This window comes from Canis lupus, chromosome 21 (assembly GCF_048164855.1).
Source record: "Canis lupus baileyi chromosome 21, mCanLup2.hap1, whole genome shotgun sequence".
Taxonomy (NCBI): domain Eukaryota; kingdom Metazoa; phylum Chordata; class Mammalia; order Carnivora; family Canidae; genus Canis; species Canis lupus.
The window spans coordinates 6,167,704-6,183,137 of NC_132858.1; the positions used below are offsets into that span (position 1 = coordinate 6,167,704).

Consider the following 15,434-nt stretch of genomic DNA (forward strand, 5'->3'; position numbering starts at 1 on the left):
TCTGGGAGCTGAGCGTCCTAGCACTTGGCTGACCCTTCCTCTGCTGTAATCACCTGGCAAACCCCCACCTTAGGTGAGCCCAACCTGCCCTTCTCAACTGCCACACAGAAAAGCTGAATGTTCCTGAGTACCCTATAACTGGTTCAACTGGTTTTACCTGAAATCCATGCCCCCAGCCTAGTGGGGTCCTTACACTGTCCTACTTCCTGTTCCAGGAAGTTGGTCTTTCTCATCAACTTTACCATTTTTTAAAAGATTTTATTTAAAAAAATAAAATAAAATAAAGATTTTATTTATTCATTTGAAAGAGAGAGAGGACAGAGACAGCATGAGCAAGGTAGTGGGGGAACAGAGGGAGAGGGAGAAGCAGACTCCCCACTGAGCAGGAAGCCTGTCGCAGGGCTCGATCCCAGGACCTGGGACCGTGGGACCATGACCCGAGGCAAAGGCAGATGCCCATCTGACTGAGCCACCCAGGCACCCCAACTTTACCATCTTAAACACATTTAACTGTATAGTTCAGTGGTGTTAAGTAAATTCACAATGTTGTGCAACCAATCTCTAGCACTCTTTTCCTCTCATAGAACTGAAACTGTCTGCATTAAACAACCTCCCATACCCCCTCCAACCCCTGGTAGCCTCTATTCCACCTTCTGTGTCTGAATTTGTCTGCTCTGCATATCTTTTGTTTGTTTGTCTGTTCTTTTTAAAGATTTTGTTTATTTATGAGAGACACAGAGAGAGGCAGAGACATAGGCAGAGGGAGAAGCAGGCTCCCTGTGGGGAGCCCAGTGCGGGACTCGATTCCAGGACCCCAGGATCGCGACCTGAGCCAAAGGCAGACGCTCAACCACTGAGCCAGCAGGCATCCCAGAATTGTATTCCGTTTTAAGACTGAATAATATGGGATCCCCGGGGGGCGCAGCGGTTTGGTGCTTGCCTTTGGCCCAGGGCGCGATCCTGGAGACCCGGGATCGAGTCCCACGTCGGGCTCCCGGTGCATGGAGCCTGCTTCTCCCTCTGCCTGTCTCTGCCTCTCTCTCTCTCTCTCTCTCTCTCTCTCTCTCTGTGACTATCATAAATAAATAAAGATTTTTAAAAAAGACTGAATAATATTCCATTGTATGGGACAGTGACGCAAGATGGCAGCTACCACGGGCTTGGGAGTAAAAGTGCCTCACAATTTTTGACTGTTGGAAGAATTGGAAGAAGGCCAGAAAGGAGTAAGAGATGGCACTGTTAGCTGGGGTCTAGAAGATGACGAAGTTATGACACAAGATGGACGAGGGGACTCCTGGGTGGCTCAACGGTTGAGCATCTGCCTTTGGCTCAGGGTGTGATCCCAGTTTGGGGATTCGGTCCCACAATGGGGTCCCTGTGAGATGCCTGCTCCTCCCTCTGCCTGTGTCTCTGTCTTTCTGTCTCTGTCTCTGGGTCTCTCATGAATAAATAAAATCTTTTAAAAAAACCAAAAACAAGATGGACAGGGATGATAATTGGGCCTCCAAGAACAATTTATGAAAACTGAATATACAACCTTAAAATAGAATGTAGACCTAAGTACCCAGAAGCAACACCCCTTTGTAAGATTTGTAACAAAAATTAATATGGAGTTTATAGTTCTAGTGGAGTGGTGGACCCAAAAGCCATATCCGTGCTAGCAAAATGGCAGAACTCATATAGCACCAAAGTTGTCCTGCAAGAGCTGCGGCACCTAATGATGTCTAAGAAGACATGAAATTCCCTCAGCCACCTGAAGGACGATAGTACAGCAATTAATCAAAAAGAGAAAAGACAGGCCCTCCCCTCACCCTTGCCATCGATTCAAGCAGTCATTTTCCACAGTAATACGTTTTCTAGATACGTCTCATAGACCTAAAAAGTACTGGAAAGAAAACTCCCAAAGGCAATTTATCTTAAGATACTGTAAATGATACTAATTTTTTGTCCTTTTGAAATATGTAAGCTGTGCTATAACAACAAAAAAAATTCCGTTGTATGGATATGCCACATCGTGGGACACCTGGGTGGCTCAGCGGTTGAGTGTCTGCCTTCGGCTCAGGGCCCGATCCCGGATTCTCGGGATCGGGTCCCACATCGGGCTCCTTGCATGAAGCCTGCTTCTCCTCCCTCTGCCTGCGTCTCTGCCTCTCTTTCTGTGTCTCTCATGAATGAATAAATGAAATCTTAAAAAAAAAAAAAAAAAAAAAGATAGGTCGCATTGTTTTACCCATTCATGCATTTGATTGTTTGCTTCTACCTACCAGCTATTGTGAATAATATTGCTAGGAATTTTGGGGTACAAATATCTGTTCAAATCTCTACTTTCAATTCTTCTGTGTGTGAAGTGCAATTATTGGATCAAATGGTGATTCTATGTTTAATTTTTTGAGGAACCACATACTTTTTTTCCATAAGCGGCTGCACCATTTTTACCCTCCCACAGTACACAAGGGCTCCAGTTTCTGCACACTCTCAGCAACATCACTGCTTTCTGTTTGTTTGTTTGTTTTTCTGTTTTATCTTTTGTAATGGGCTTCTAAAAGGTGTGAAATGGTATCTCCTTGCAGTTTTGATTTGCATTTCCCTTAATGGTTAGTGATGCCGAGCATCTTTCCATGTGCTTACTGGCTATTTGCATACCTGTGAAAGCTTTTCATAGAAATAAACACCTAGACACAGCACAGTATCCTGGTCTCTTTGTCCAGAACCTTCTCCCAAATTTCAGCTTAAATGTTGCTGGTGATGAGATTCTTCCCCTTTTACTGGCCACCTTTCCTCAGCTTGGGATGGGCCCTCTGAGCCTTTCATTCACACCTCTTAGGGTCAGGAGATTTATGGAGCAGTTTCCTTCTGTTCTACTTCCTTGGTCCCTGCCACCTTTTCTTCTCCTGGGGAGCTTGAGCCCCATCCTACCAGGCAGACATCACCATGGTCATTGGGGGTTTGCTGGATGCCCTCCCAATCTCTCTGAGTCTATGGGTTTGGAATAATTTTGTGTCTGCCTTTTTTTCCTTAAAATTATATTGCTGCCTTGGCAACAGTAGATAGATTAATGGATGGACAGAGGAATGGGCGATGGATAGAAACACGATACGACAGCTACAGTAGAATAGAGTTATGGTGTCCATGTGAAGTGCATTGTGGGATTCACTGAACGATTCTTTCAAATTTTCTGTAGATTTGAGGTTTTTCTTTTTTTTTTAAGATTTTATTTATTTATTCATGAGAGACACACAGAGAGAGAGAGGCAGAGACACAGGCAGAGGGAGAAGCAGGCTCCATGCAGGGAGCCTTATGTGGGACTTGATCCCAGGACTCCAGGATCATGCCCTGGGCCAAAGGCAGGCGCTAAACCGCTGGGCCACCCAGGGATCCCTAGATTTGAGGTTTTTCATAACAAAGTGTCAATACACACATATCTTTTTTTTATTAGTTACCATCTTTCACTCCTTTAAAGATTTATTAAAATTCATTCATGAAAGAGACAGAGAGAGAGAGAGAGAGAGAGAGAGAGAGGCAGAGACACAGGCAGAGGGAGAAGCAGGCTCCATGCCGGGAGCCTGATGTGGGATTCGATCCCAGGTCTCCAGGATCATGCCCTGGGCCAAAGGCAGGCGCTAAACCACCGAGCCACCCCGGGATCCCCAACACACACATATCTTAAGAACCAGTAATTGCACTGCTGGATGTAGGTCGGTACCTGATAGAAATGACTGCTGACTGCTTATGTCCAGCAACAGGCAGGCGTGAACAATGCGCAGCAGCACCACTGGCAGTAGCCCCAGAGAGGAAACAATGCAAATGTCCAAAAGGAGTAGAATGTATAAACAAATTGTGGTATATTTCCATGATTGAGCACTACAACTGTGATGAAGAGGACACACCACACTTGAAAGGAATCTCATGGATGTAACATGGAGTGCAAAAAGATAGACAAAAGAGGACACACCGGTCCCATTTTTGAAGTTCTAGAAGAGCAGACTTAGTCAATGGAGGTAAAAATCAGGGTAACAGTTTCCTTTTAGGAAGCATTATTTGGGGCAGGCTAGGTGGCTCCGTCTTCAGCCCAGGGCATTATCATGGAGACCCGAGATCAAGTCCCACGTCAGGCTGCCTGTATGAAGCCTGCTTCTCCCTCTGCCTGTGTGTGTGTCTCTCTCTGTCTCTTATGAATAAATAAATAAAATCTTAAAAAAAAAAAAAAAAAAGGAAGTATTATATGGGAAGGAGCACTCGAGAGCCTCCTGGGGGTTGAAAATGTCCTATGTCTTGAGCTGGGTGGTAGTTTACATGCATGAATATCATGTCCAAAATAATTGAGTTATTTATTTTTTTTCTAAAAATTTTATTTATTCAAGAGAGACACAGAGAGAGGCAGAGACTCAGGCAGAGGGAGAAGCAGGCTCCCTGCAGAGTCCATTGCAAGATTCAATCCCCAGACTCGGGATCACGCCCTGAGCTGAAGGCAGCTGCTCAACCGCTGAGTCACCCAGGTGTCCAGTTGAGTTGTTTATTAAAACTTGTGGATATTGTGTAAATTATTCTTCAACTGAAGCATCTATCATGAGCATTCTCCCAAGTCATTTGAAATGTTCTTTGAAGATTCCACCTTCAGTGGCTACATTTTCCCAGCTGTGGAAGAGACCCCTTCATCCTTACTGTCCTCATGTCTTTCTCCAGAACTGATGGGGGAGCCACAGCCCCAAGACCATTGACTGCTCCAGCTGGGTCTACTGATTGAAGATGACAGACACCATTTCAGGCTAATTTAAGAAGGAAAATAATTTGGGCAGCCTGGCTGGCTCAGTCTGTAGAGCACATGACTCTTGATCTTGAAGGTTTTGAGTTAAAGCGACACGCTGGATGTAGAGATTATTTTTTAAGAAAATAAGGAAAATAATTTATTGGGAGGGTCTCAGGGAAGGTCCCTTCCCAGACCCCCAGGAAGGGGAGAAAACCTGGTTTGGAAAGAAAGAGAAGCTGCCCCACAGTCCTGCAGCCACATTCACCAGAAAGAGCTCCCAGCAGCCCGTGGTTCTTTGTGGAGAAACGCAAAGGCCTGAGCCTAGAGACTGGGGAGTCGGAGACAGGGCTCTGAGGTTCCAACCATCGGAATTCCACATGGCAGAAGCCATGTCCCATGTGGGCCAGTAGCTCCTACCCAAAGAAATGTCATATGATTCCAACAGTTTGTGCATTGAGTGCTCCCTAGGTACCAGGCCCCATGCAAAACTTTTCACACCAATTATTGCACAGTATCATCACACAGCCTATGGGGCCAGTGGCAAGGAGACAGGCACAGGGAGGTTTGGCAATGGGCTCAGGAGTACACAATGGGTGGCATGCTATGCCACACTGGGGGTGCCACTGTACTAGGGCTATGCAGACTTCATGGGCCAGTGACCTCTTTCTAGCCCCTTGTCCCCAGACTATGACTGCCCTGAATGCAGGGCCCAGAAGCCCAAGAAGCCCAAGAATTCCTCAGTGTACCCTGCAACAAAGTTCAGGATAGTTTCTGCATGAGGTCTGGGAGGCTGGAGGGAAGTGATGGTGGTAGCATATGCTTCACCAGATACGACATTTGGCCAGTGATTTCTGGGGCCGGGCGGGGGGGGGGGGGGGTTTCCCCAGTGGGGTGGCTCATTCCCTCATGGTGCAAGGTCCTACAACTCCTATGTGTCCTGGTTTCCAAACACCCTGGGGCAGGAGGACTGCCGGGCCCCTGGTTCTCCTGACTCCTCCAGGGTAAGCCCGAGGGCCTGGCTTCCATGCCTTTCTGTGTGTCTGGCTGAGCCTGGCTTGAGACAGGACCTGGTAAGAAAGTTACTAAAGGAAGTAGCTGGGGTCTCTGGTCTTTGAACAGAAAAATTGGAGTTCTAAGCCAGTTCTGCTGTTTTGGAGGTTTTTGTTTTTGTTTGTTTGTTTGTTTTTAGATTTTATTTATTTATTTGAGAGAGGAGAGAGAGCATGAGCATGAGCAGAGGCAAAACCAGACTCCCCACTAAGTGTGGATTCCCAATATGGGGCTTGATCCCAGGACCCTGGGATCCTGACCTGAGTTGAAGTCGTGTGCTTAACCAAACTTAGCCATCCAGGCACCAAGGGTCTGTGGTTTTGAGATGAGTCTTAGTCTCATCTTCCTCTGAGTCCTTATTTAGAATAGAATGGCGAGGTCTACCTTTCAGTCTTGGGGGAAAAGTCAAGATAACGCATGGAAAATCTAAGCCCAGTGCCTACACTTACAGGAGAACTGACAATTAGTTGTTATAATTATCATCCTATCATCCCTCCCACCCCCCATTTAGCAGATGAGAAAAGCGAGCTCGAGGAGGTGGTGTGATTTGCCATGGACCACACAGTCAGGAGGTGGCAGGGTGTGGGTCCAAACCCTGGAGTAAGAGGACCCGGCTCCTCTTCGTCTCTCTCAGTGCCTCAGGCCTTAAAGGAAGTTGGTATGGGTCAGGGTCCCCAGGCCCAAGCGGCAGGATGGAGGGAGGGGGGCCGCCAGTCTGCCTCCACTCTCTCCTGAGGCTGCCCAAGTAGAGCAATGAGTGGCCTGCGGTCCAGGCTTGTGGCCTCATCTCACTGGGGGCCCTGCCAGCTTGCGTGCTTTACAAGGCAGGGGCCAAAGCCAACTGTTGACAGAAGCTCAGAGAAGGGCAGTGACTGACCTGGGTCACAGAGCAAGTCAATGACCAGGCTGGCCTGTGGCCTGACCTCCAGGCTCCCGATCCATCACCAAGCCTGGCTTGCTGGGACAGACAAGGCCCTTCTTCACCTCCACAACCAAAACAAAGTTCCACGGTCACTTCCTCCAAGAAGCCTTCCCTGCTATGCCTGCCACACTTCCAGGAGGCTTCATCCATGTCTCCTGGGCTGCCCTCCTCAGAGTCCCCCAACTGAAGTGTGAGTGTCTCCCTGTCAGACGATGGACCACTCAGGGGCAGGAGGCAGGGATTCCCTGGTGGCCAGTGTGTGCCCAGTGTAGATCATGGCACAGAGCAGGTGCTTAGCAAACACCCCATGAGTGAATGAGTGAGGAGATGAGCGGATGTATGGGACCACTGAGTGGCCGGGCAGACAGCCCCAGGGAGCCAGGGCAGCAGGAGCCGGGCCCTCTGGTGCCTCCGTCCAGGGGTGGCCAAAGCTGGGAGAGAAAGAGTCCAGCCCTCTGCAGCTCTCTGTGGCTGGTGTCTAAGCTCAGCCCACCTCAACCCTCTCAACCCAGGTGGCGCTGAGGCCTCTGAGAGCCACATGGCCAGTAACGAGCTGCCACCCCCCTCGGCAGTCTGTTCATCGGACCCAGTGCCCAGAAGGCTGCCTCGCACGGGGGTGGCTCACCCCCAGCACGGCCCACATCTGCCACCTCTGACCAAGGACCAGAGGCCAGCCGGGCCATCCCACTGCGTGCTCTGGGGCCCACTATCCATGGGGCATGGGGTGGCAGTGAGCTCAAGCCTGACCGGGGCAGGTAGGCTGGCAGGTGGGGGTGGGGCTGCCCCCAGGGCCCCTCGCCTCCAACTGGGCACCTTGCAAACTCCCCCCGCCCCCCTCTTATTCCTTCTCGAGGTGCCCTGTTAACTCTCAAGCCGCCACTGTGGTCCGTGTCACAACCTGCTTTCCCTTCTTGGCCACGGGGGGTGGTCAGCCTAGAGGACCTACTTGGTGTCGTGCTTGCTCTGCCCCCGCCCAGCGCACACCCTGGGCCCTTCACAGGGCCTGTTTCCATCTCCATGTTTCCTGGCTGGACAGATGGGCCTGACCCTTGTGGCTGCGTGGGAACCCCCAGAAGCAGCAGTTTCTGTGAAGGCAGGTGGGCCAGGGGGCCAGCCAGAGGACAGTGTGCTCCCTCCTGGTGGGTCCACCGCACTCGCCTGGCATGGAGGCTATGACAGTGGCAGGTGCCCTCAAACACGTGTCCCTTGGCCACCAGCCCTTTCCATCCCAGCCCTTGGGCCACATTCCCAGGTCCAACATGGAGCAAGTGCTCTGCTACCTACTTCCAGTCCTTCCTCCGCTGGGAGTCACCAGGCAGGATGAAGAGGGCGTGGGGCACAGGTTGGGCATAGCCGTTTTGCCTGGCATGGCCTCTTCACTGAGGGGGAGGAGAGTGTGTCCCAGGCACCCCCGAGGCTGGTGGCAACCTGAAGCTTGGGCTTTTCTGGGGCACCTGAATCCTGCTCTGCTGGCCAAAGGGGACGAGAGGTGGAATGCTTCTGGGATTTCTTTCTCCAGGGAGGAAGCCCCTTCCCCATCAGCCTGTGGCTTGCCCTAGCCTTCCTGGGTTGACACTGTCAGGCCCCAAAGACCCCATGGGGCTAGAGGGATCAGAGCTGAGCAGAGATGATCAGAGTGAGAGTGGGACATCTGGGAGGGTTCAGGAAGTGACATCTGCCAGGGGTCCAAGGGCTGAGAAATTGCTGCTCAAGTAAGGGTGGGACAGAGAGAAGGTCCAGGAGGAGGGAACAGCAAAGACTCCCTAACCCAAGTGAGCCCTAGGGCTGCTTACCAGCCTCACCCTCCATACTTGAAGGCACCACCCACCAGGGCCTCCCAGGGGTTCTGAGGAACTGGCCCAGTGTGGCAGAGTCCTGGGGACTTCATGACATCGGTGGCACTGTCCCACTCTGAGCCTGAGGCTCCTCTTCCCTCCCGGGAACCACAATGAGGCTCCCTGCCTGCCTATGTTCACTGTTCCCAAAGATCCGAGAGAGACCTTGGAGGCTTCACCTGATACTCTCCAGGGCAAGAACACACGCATGTCACTGTCGGGGAGGGGCAGGCAGGAAGGGCAGTTGAGCAGTGGCCTCAGTGCTGGCCAGCGTGTCTCACCAGCCTGGCTCCCTGCCATAGCTCCAGGGGCTGGAGGGTGTTGAACATTAACCTCTTTGGTGAGTGGCTCCAGCTAAACAAACACAAACACGTTGTCACAGGTCAATGGTAGCTACCCCCTGCCGCAGCTGCTGGGCTGATTTAATTGGATTTATTTTATTTTTTGAAATCGTAAGCAAATCTAAGTGACTATCACTGAGGCCTCTGTTAAAAGATCTGCCAGCAGAACTGCCCCAGTTTTAAGAGTCAACAATGTTGCTCTTTAAGTTGAACTGACTTTCAGGATCCTCTCCAAAGACAAAAAATAGTGCTTCCATCTGTGCTTTTCTTGTACTAAAAGCATATGCAGGAAAACTCTACTCTAGGGACGCCTGGCTGGCTCAGCGCTTGAGCATCTGCCTTTGGCTCAGGGCATGATCCCGGAAACCCGGGATTGAGTCCCACGTCGGGCTCCCTGCGTGGAGCCTGCTTCTGCCCCTGCCCTGTCTCTGCCTCTCTCTGTCCATGTCTCTCATGAATAAATAAATAAAATCTTTAAAACACACACACACACACACACACACACACACACACAAAACACTGCAGGGCATACAGTAATAAGGTCAAGAACCTGCTTTATTTATTTATTTTTCCTTTAGCCAAGACCGTAGAAAAGACGATGTTGTGTGTGGACTACATCCAGCCACACCTGAGAACAGAACTAGGGAATGTCACTGTCCAGGGCAAAGGACCAAAGGGGACTGCTTAGCTACGAGCAAGGTGGGCCTTTCAGAGGCAGTGGCTGTGATCAGATGGTGATGGATGTTCTAGATCCACCGGATGAATTCCAGACAGTAGGGTTGCCGTCCAACGACCTGCACCGGCGCCCCCGGCCTCTGGCCTTCCTCGCTTCTGTTCTCGTGGCTTCCGTGGATGCCCCTGCTAGTGGCTGACTTGGGCCTCCACCTCAGCTCTCTTCTCTCTCACTTCGGCCTATGCACTCGCTGCTTCCTCCTCTGGCTTGGCTCTTCCAGCTCGGAGGTTGTTGCTAAGAAGAGGCGCTGAGGCCCAAACGGGTCACCGCCTGTGTTGGGCTCCAGGCAGGATGCCCGCCACAGCCAGCAAGGGGGCTTAGGCTGTCCGTGCTACTGGGGGTTCCATCGCCCCCTCTGTCCTGTGAGGAGCCTGGCCCTCCTCTCTGGCCTCCTGGGATGGCTGGGCCACAGCTGGGGCCAGGAGGAGGGGTGGGGAGCCCAAGTGGGGCTGACTGGGGGAAGCAGGAGAAACAGAATAGCCTCTGGAATTAGATTCCAGGAATCAAAAGTGACCAGTAGCTGCTATCCAATGTCTGTGGCCACACTGGTGCCCAGGCATCCTTTTGCTGTTCCATTTAATCCCCAGCCAGTTGGGCACAATGATCATTTCCATTTTACGGAACAGGAAGCCAAGGCTGCCAAATTAGGAGGTGGTGTGGACTGAACTTGCCTGAGGGCACTGGACAAGAACCCCTGTTCCTAACCCCAGTGAGCCCCTGTCTCCCCACCATTCGCACCCAATCTCCCCAGACCACCTGGGCCTGCCCATCCCCATTAATCCTCTGGATTGGCCACCCTGAACTTCTCACCATTCTTCTCACCAGGCTCTGCTGCCTCTCTGCCCCTTGGGCTTATGAACTCCTATTCATACGAACTCCTCTGGAGCCTTCTTAATCTCACCTCCTCTTTGAAACCTGCCTCGATTCTCCAGCAGAAGTGACACCTCCTCGGTACTCCCTCAGTGCTTCCCACATACTTCATCGAGGCACGAATCCCGCTCCCTGCCAATCTGTGTACCTGCTACTTGTGAGGGAAAGAGCCGGGGTAGTGGGGGTGGGGAGGGGAGGCCCCCCCGTGCCTTTTGAGTGCTCTGCACCTATTTGGTGCTCAAGGTGAGAAGGTTGTCAAGGGAGCAGATAAATCCAGAAAGACCCCTGTGGAAGGAGGGCTTGGCTGACCTCTGTCAGCTTCGGCTTGAGGAAGAAAGAACTGGAATTGTTGTGGGTCCATCTCCAGTGGAGACCAGTTCCAGTGGCCCAGCGATTTGAAATCAGGATGGAAAAGGCTGTGACGGGGATCCCTGGATGGCTCAGCAGTTTAACGCCTGCCCTCAGCCGAGGGCATGGTCCTGGGATCCCGGGATCGAGTCCTGCATCAGGCTCCTTGCATGGAGCCTGCTTCTCCCTCTGCCTGTGTCTCTGCCTCTCTCTCTGTATGTCTCTCGTGAATAAATAAATCAAATCTTTAAAAAAAAAAAAAAAAGGAAAAGGCTGTGATTGAAGGCTGTTTGAGCAGGTGTGTGTTTTTTTAATTTTTATTGGAGTTCAATTTGCCAACATATAGCATAACACCCAGTACTCATCCCGCCAAGTGCCCCCCTCAGTGCCCATCACCCAGTCACCCCCACCCCCTGCCCACCTCCCCTTCCACTACCCCTTGTTCGTTTCCCAGTTAGGAGTCTCTCATGTTTTGTCACCCTCACTGATATTTTCCCTCATTTTCTCTCCTTTCCCTTTATTCCCTTTCACTAATTTTTATATTCCCCAAATGAATGAGACCATATAATGTTTGTCCTTCTCTGATTGACTTATTTCACTCAGCATAATGCCTTCCAGTTGTTTGAGCAGGTGTTAACGGGAGAGGACGAAGGTCAGAGGCCCAGAGGAGGCCCATGAGCGCACAGAGGCCAGCCTATGCTCACTGTTGACTTGGGGACCAGGCCCCAAGTGGGGGCTCACGGCTCTCACTCCTCAATGACTCTGAAGTCAGTGCCAGTGGTACCTCTGCTTGACAGGTGAGAAACTGGAGACCACAGAGGACCTGTGTCTGTCCGTCCCCGCAGAGCTAAGGGAGGGCAGTGAGACCCACAGCACCTCTGCCAGCCGTGCCCGGGGCTGAGCGATTCCCAGAGCCGCTCTGGCCGTTTCTGGGTCCACTCGGAGGCTGCTCAGGCTGTCCTTGGTTCTCCCTTCTGACCCAAGAAGAAAAATGTGGTTTTAGGGGCGCCTGGGTGCTCAGCAGTTGAGCGTCTGCCTTTGGTTCAGGTCCTGATCCCAGGGTTCTGGGATCAAGTCCCACATCCAGCTCCCTTCAGGAAGCCTGCTTCTCCCTCTGCCTGTGTCTCTGCCTCTCTCTGTCTCTCATGAATAAACAAATAAATCTTAAAAAAAAAAAAAGAAAAAAGAAAAAAATGTAGTTTTACTGGCAAGAAGAGGAAAGAAATGTCCTTCTGTTTGGTTTGCAGGAGACTGACCCTAGGCAGGGTTTTCTCAACCTGCCAGAGGTTAACAGCCACTTCCCATCAGCATCCGACTCCTCACCCCACCCAGGAGGTGTAAGGACACCCGACATGCTGCCGGGGAGTCAGCTATGCAAGAGTGTACTAACTCCCCAGCCTTGTGTCTGTAGCTTCCAAAGTGTGCACCCAACTGAGGGGACCTGGTGCTGCTTTAGGGGGTAATGCATAGGGTCCCTCCTGTGTGCCTGGGTGACTTTTGTGTGGAGTCACTGTCGAGATGGAGTCCAGCAACTTGCCAGGCTGGAAGAAAAACTCTTTCTCTGTCGTCTTTTTTTTTTTAAACAATTTTATTTATTTATTAGACGCACATACAGAGAGAGGCAGAGACACAGGCAGACGGAGAAGCAGGCTCCATGCAGGGAGCCCCACATGGGACTCGATCTGGGGTTTTCCAGGATCACGCCCTGCGCTGAAGGCGGCACTAAACCGCTGAGCCACCCGGGCTGCCCTTTCTCCGCCGTCTTGAGGCCTCCTCTTGTTGGACACACTCTTTCAGATAAAGACAAGTCACGGCTCTCGGGGTTCAGAAAACTCATGAGGCACCCTGTACACTTTTCAAGCCCCCTGTGTCTATTTGACTAATGGGGGCAGGTCACCATGCTTATCTGCATGATAACCCCTGGACAAAGTTCTCCTGTCCCCACCTAACTGCACGGACAGGAGGTAAGAAACAGTGATTGCCATTTGTCATCCATGGAGCTTTCCAGAATTAAGCTGGTGAAGGTGGGGCCTTGTGACTTGGGCTGGCCCCAGTGACCTTGGCTCTGTGACAGTCCAGGCATAGCTCCAAATGCACCCCAGGACCTTGGAGCTGGATCTGGGACTGACGTGTGGCTCTGCTGCTTGCAGGACCTGCGCCTGCGTGGCCTCGAGCAAGCTGACTCATTCACTGAAACATCACTTTTGAGCATTTGCTCACCTCCCCAGGAGGCTCAGCAAGCCGCCCAGACCTGAGTAGGGTACCTCCCCGTGTTAATCCCCCACAGGCTAATGTTTCTGGCCAGGTTTGCTTGGTTCCCAGGACTCTCAGTGAAGGCTGTCTGCTGTCATCTTGAGTGAGCTCAGTTCTACCCAGCGTCTTCATCTCCCAGAACCAGGACGCTCTCCCCTTGGGCCCCATCAGGGAGCTTGTCATCACTTAAATGCAGCCCTTCCAAAGTTCCAAGAGCCCTGCTCCGACCTTGACCTCCTGTCCACCCACGTGCTTGTCTGACTACTGCTGGACTGCTCTCTGACGGCAGGAGTGCCTCCAGGCCTTGGGCGGCTCTACCGGCCAGGGGCCCACTTCTACCGTGGACTCCCCTTCCCTAACCTGCGCTCTCTCCAGGGCTCTTCATTCAAGCCCTCTCCTGCCCACCTGAGCCCTATAACCTGCGGACTTCCACCACCCCCCACCTGGCTGAGAGCCTAACACCTAGGCTGAGAAGTGAGGCCAGTGGCCTTGGCTCCACTGGGTGCCTCCAACACCCACTGGTACCTAGAAGGTGACTGGTCAAGATTTCTGTAACGAGTTATGCTGGGTTTCTATGGGTGGCTTGGTGGCTTGCTTTTCCTTTCTTGATTCTAAATCTCCTTCATGCTCCTTAAGCTTTGGGGGTTCTCACCTCCTCCTCCTCACTCTCAGGTGATCTTGCCTCCTATTTACAAACAAAATGGAAACTTTCATGCTGGCACTGGCTCCATCTCTTTCCTTCTTGTTACTTAGGAAGATAGGCCCAACCTAAGACCAGCCCTCCTCCAGATTCTGAATAACTTCCCCACCTTCCCTTTTGGGAACTCATTCCCTGTGGAAGCTTCTTGTGTTTGTCCTTCATTAACAATACGAATCACCTCCAGGGGTGTCTTGGTGGGTGAGTTGGTTAAGCACCTGCCTTTGATGATCCTGGTGTCCTGGGATCAAGTCCCACATCCCTGCTTAGTAGGGAGCCTGCTTCTCTCCCTCTGCCCCTCACCTCTGGTTGTGCTCATCCTCTCTTTCTCAAATAAATAAAATCAATCTTTTTTTTAAATTTTATTTATTTATTCATGAGAGACACAGAGAGAGAGAGAGGCAGAGACACAGGCAGAGGGAGTAGCAGGCTCCATGCTGGGAGCTCGACGTGGGACTCGATCCCAGATCTCCAGGATCACACCCTGGGCTGCAGGCGGCGCTAAACCGCTGTGCCACTGGGGCTGCCCCAATAAAATCAATCTTAAAAAAAAACAAACAACCCAATAGGAATTACTTCCTTAACCCCACCTCCCCTTCCAGCTGCCATCCTTCCCTCCCCCTCACCAGCTTTCTTCTCTCCCCACTGGCCTGCTCCTCCTGGAGGTGGCATGTCTGGCTAGTTGCCCTCTCCCAGGTCGGGGGTAGGGGTGGCCAGGGGCTGTCTGCCCCCTTCTCCCCTAGGTCCTCACCTGCTTCCACGGCTTTAATTACACCCACCCCAAGGTCTCTCACCTCTTGCCTCCCCACCCCAGCACTAATACATAACAGGTGTTCAACAAATATTAAAGAAATGCAGCCGCACCCCTGTCACTCAGGGTCTCAGACGGCCACCCATCTGCCAGCCCTCTGGTGTGTGAATGTCCCCACAGAGGAGCAGACTTTCTGCAAAACGTGGAAGCACGATCTACTGAATTTAGCAGAAAAACTCACAAATTTGACAAGGAGAAAACAGGATCTGGCAACAGGCTTTTCTTTTAAAGAACATTACCCAAGTCATCACGGGAGGCTGTAGGCCGTCTTTAGTCCTCCGTGTTAGAAGCTTTCCAAAGGTTTCCACAAACACAAACTTCAGGCCCTAGGAGGTGGGAGCGGCAGAGGTGCGGAGAGAGGGGGTGGAGGCAGCCCTGGTGGGAGGGCCTCCTCCTGACAAATCAGAAGCCTCGCTTTGCCTCTGGGCCTCACCACTAGCGAATGCCAGCAGTGCCCAGGCGCTTAGGACCCGGGGAGGGAGAAGCTGCAGAGGCTTCCCGTCCCCTCCTGCCTGGGTCGCGCTCACCAGACCCCGGGGCTACACTAGGGCCCGCGGCTCCCAGCAAGCACCGGGTGCCTGCCCGTGCCGGAGCTGGCGCTCGAGGAACGGAGTCACACCAGGGCTAGCTGCCACTGGGTCGCGGACGGGAGAACTTGTTTCAGGGAGATGGCCTGAGCCCAGACACCAGGCTTGAGCACCTAGGGGTGCGCCAGCTCTGCAGCCTTTCCAGGCACTGGGCATCCAGCTGGCGCTGCCAGCCCAGCCTGCGCCACCTGCCCTGCCTGCCTCGCCGGGACAGGACGGGCTCACACAAGCTTCCAGTGA

General features: G+C 52.1%; 1 long non-coding RNA gene and 1 pseudogene across 1 annotated transcript; one reads left to right on the top strand and one right to left on the bottom strand.

Annotated features, from left to right (window-relative positions):
* Positions 1 to 1,366: 1,366 nt before the first annotated feature.
* On the top strand, positions 1,367 to 1,779 carry LOC140613588 (ubiquitin-conjugating enzyme E2 variant 1 pseudogene; annotated as a pseudogene).
* Positions 1,780 to 9,432: 7,653 nt separating this feature from the next.
* On the bottom strand, positions 9,433 to 15,303 carry LOC140612546 (uncharacterized). The gene is made up of 2 exons (XR_012013701.1): positions 14,847 to 15,303; positions 9,433 to 11,091 (listed from the first exon to the last, which is right to left on the bottom strand). It is a non-coding gene; the product is annotated as an uncharacterized lncRNA (long non-coding RNA).
* Between the last annotated feature and the right edge of the window lie 131 nt (positions 15,304 to 15,434).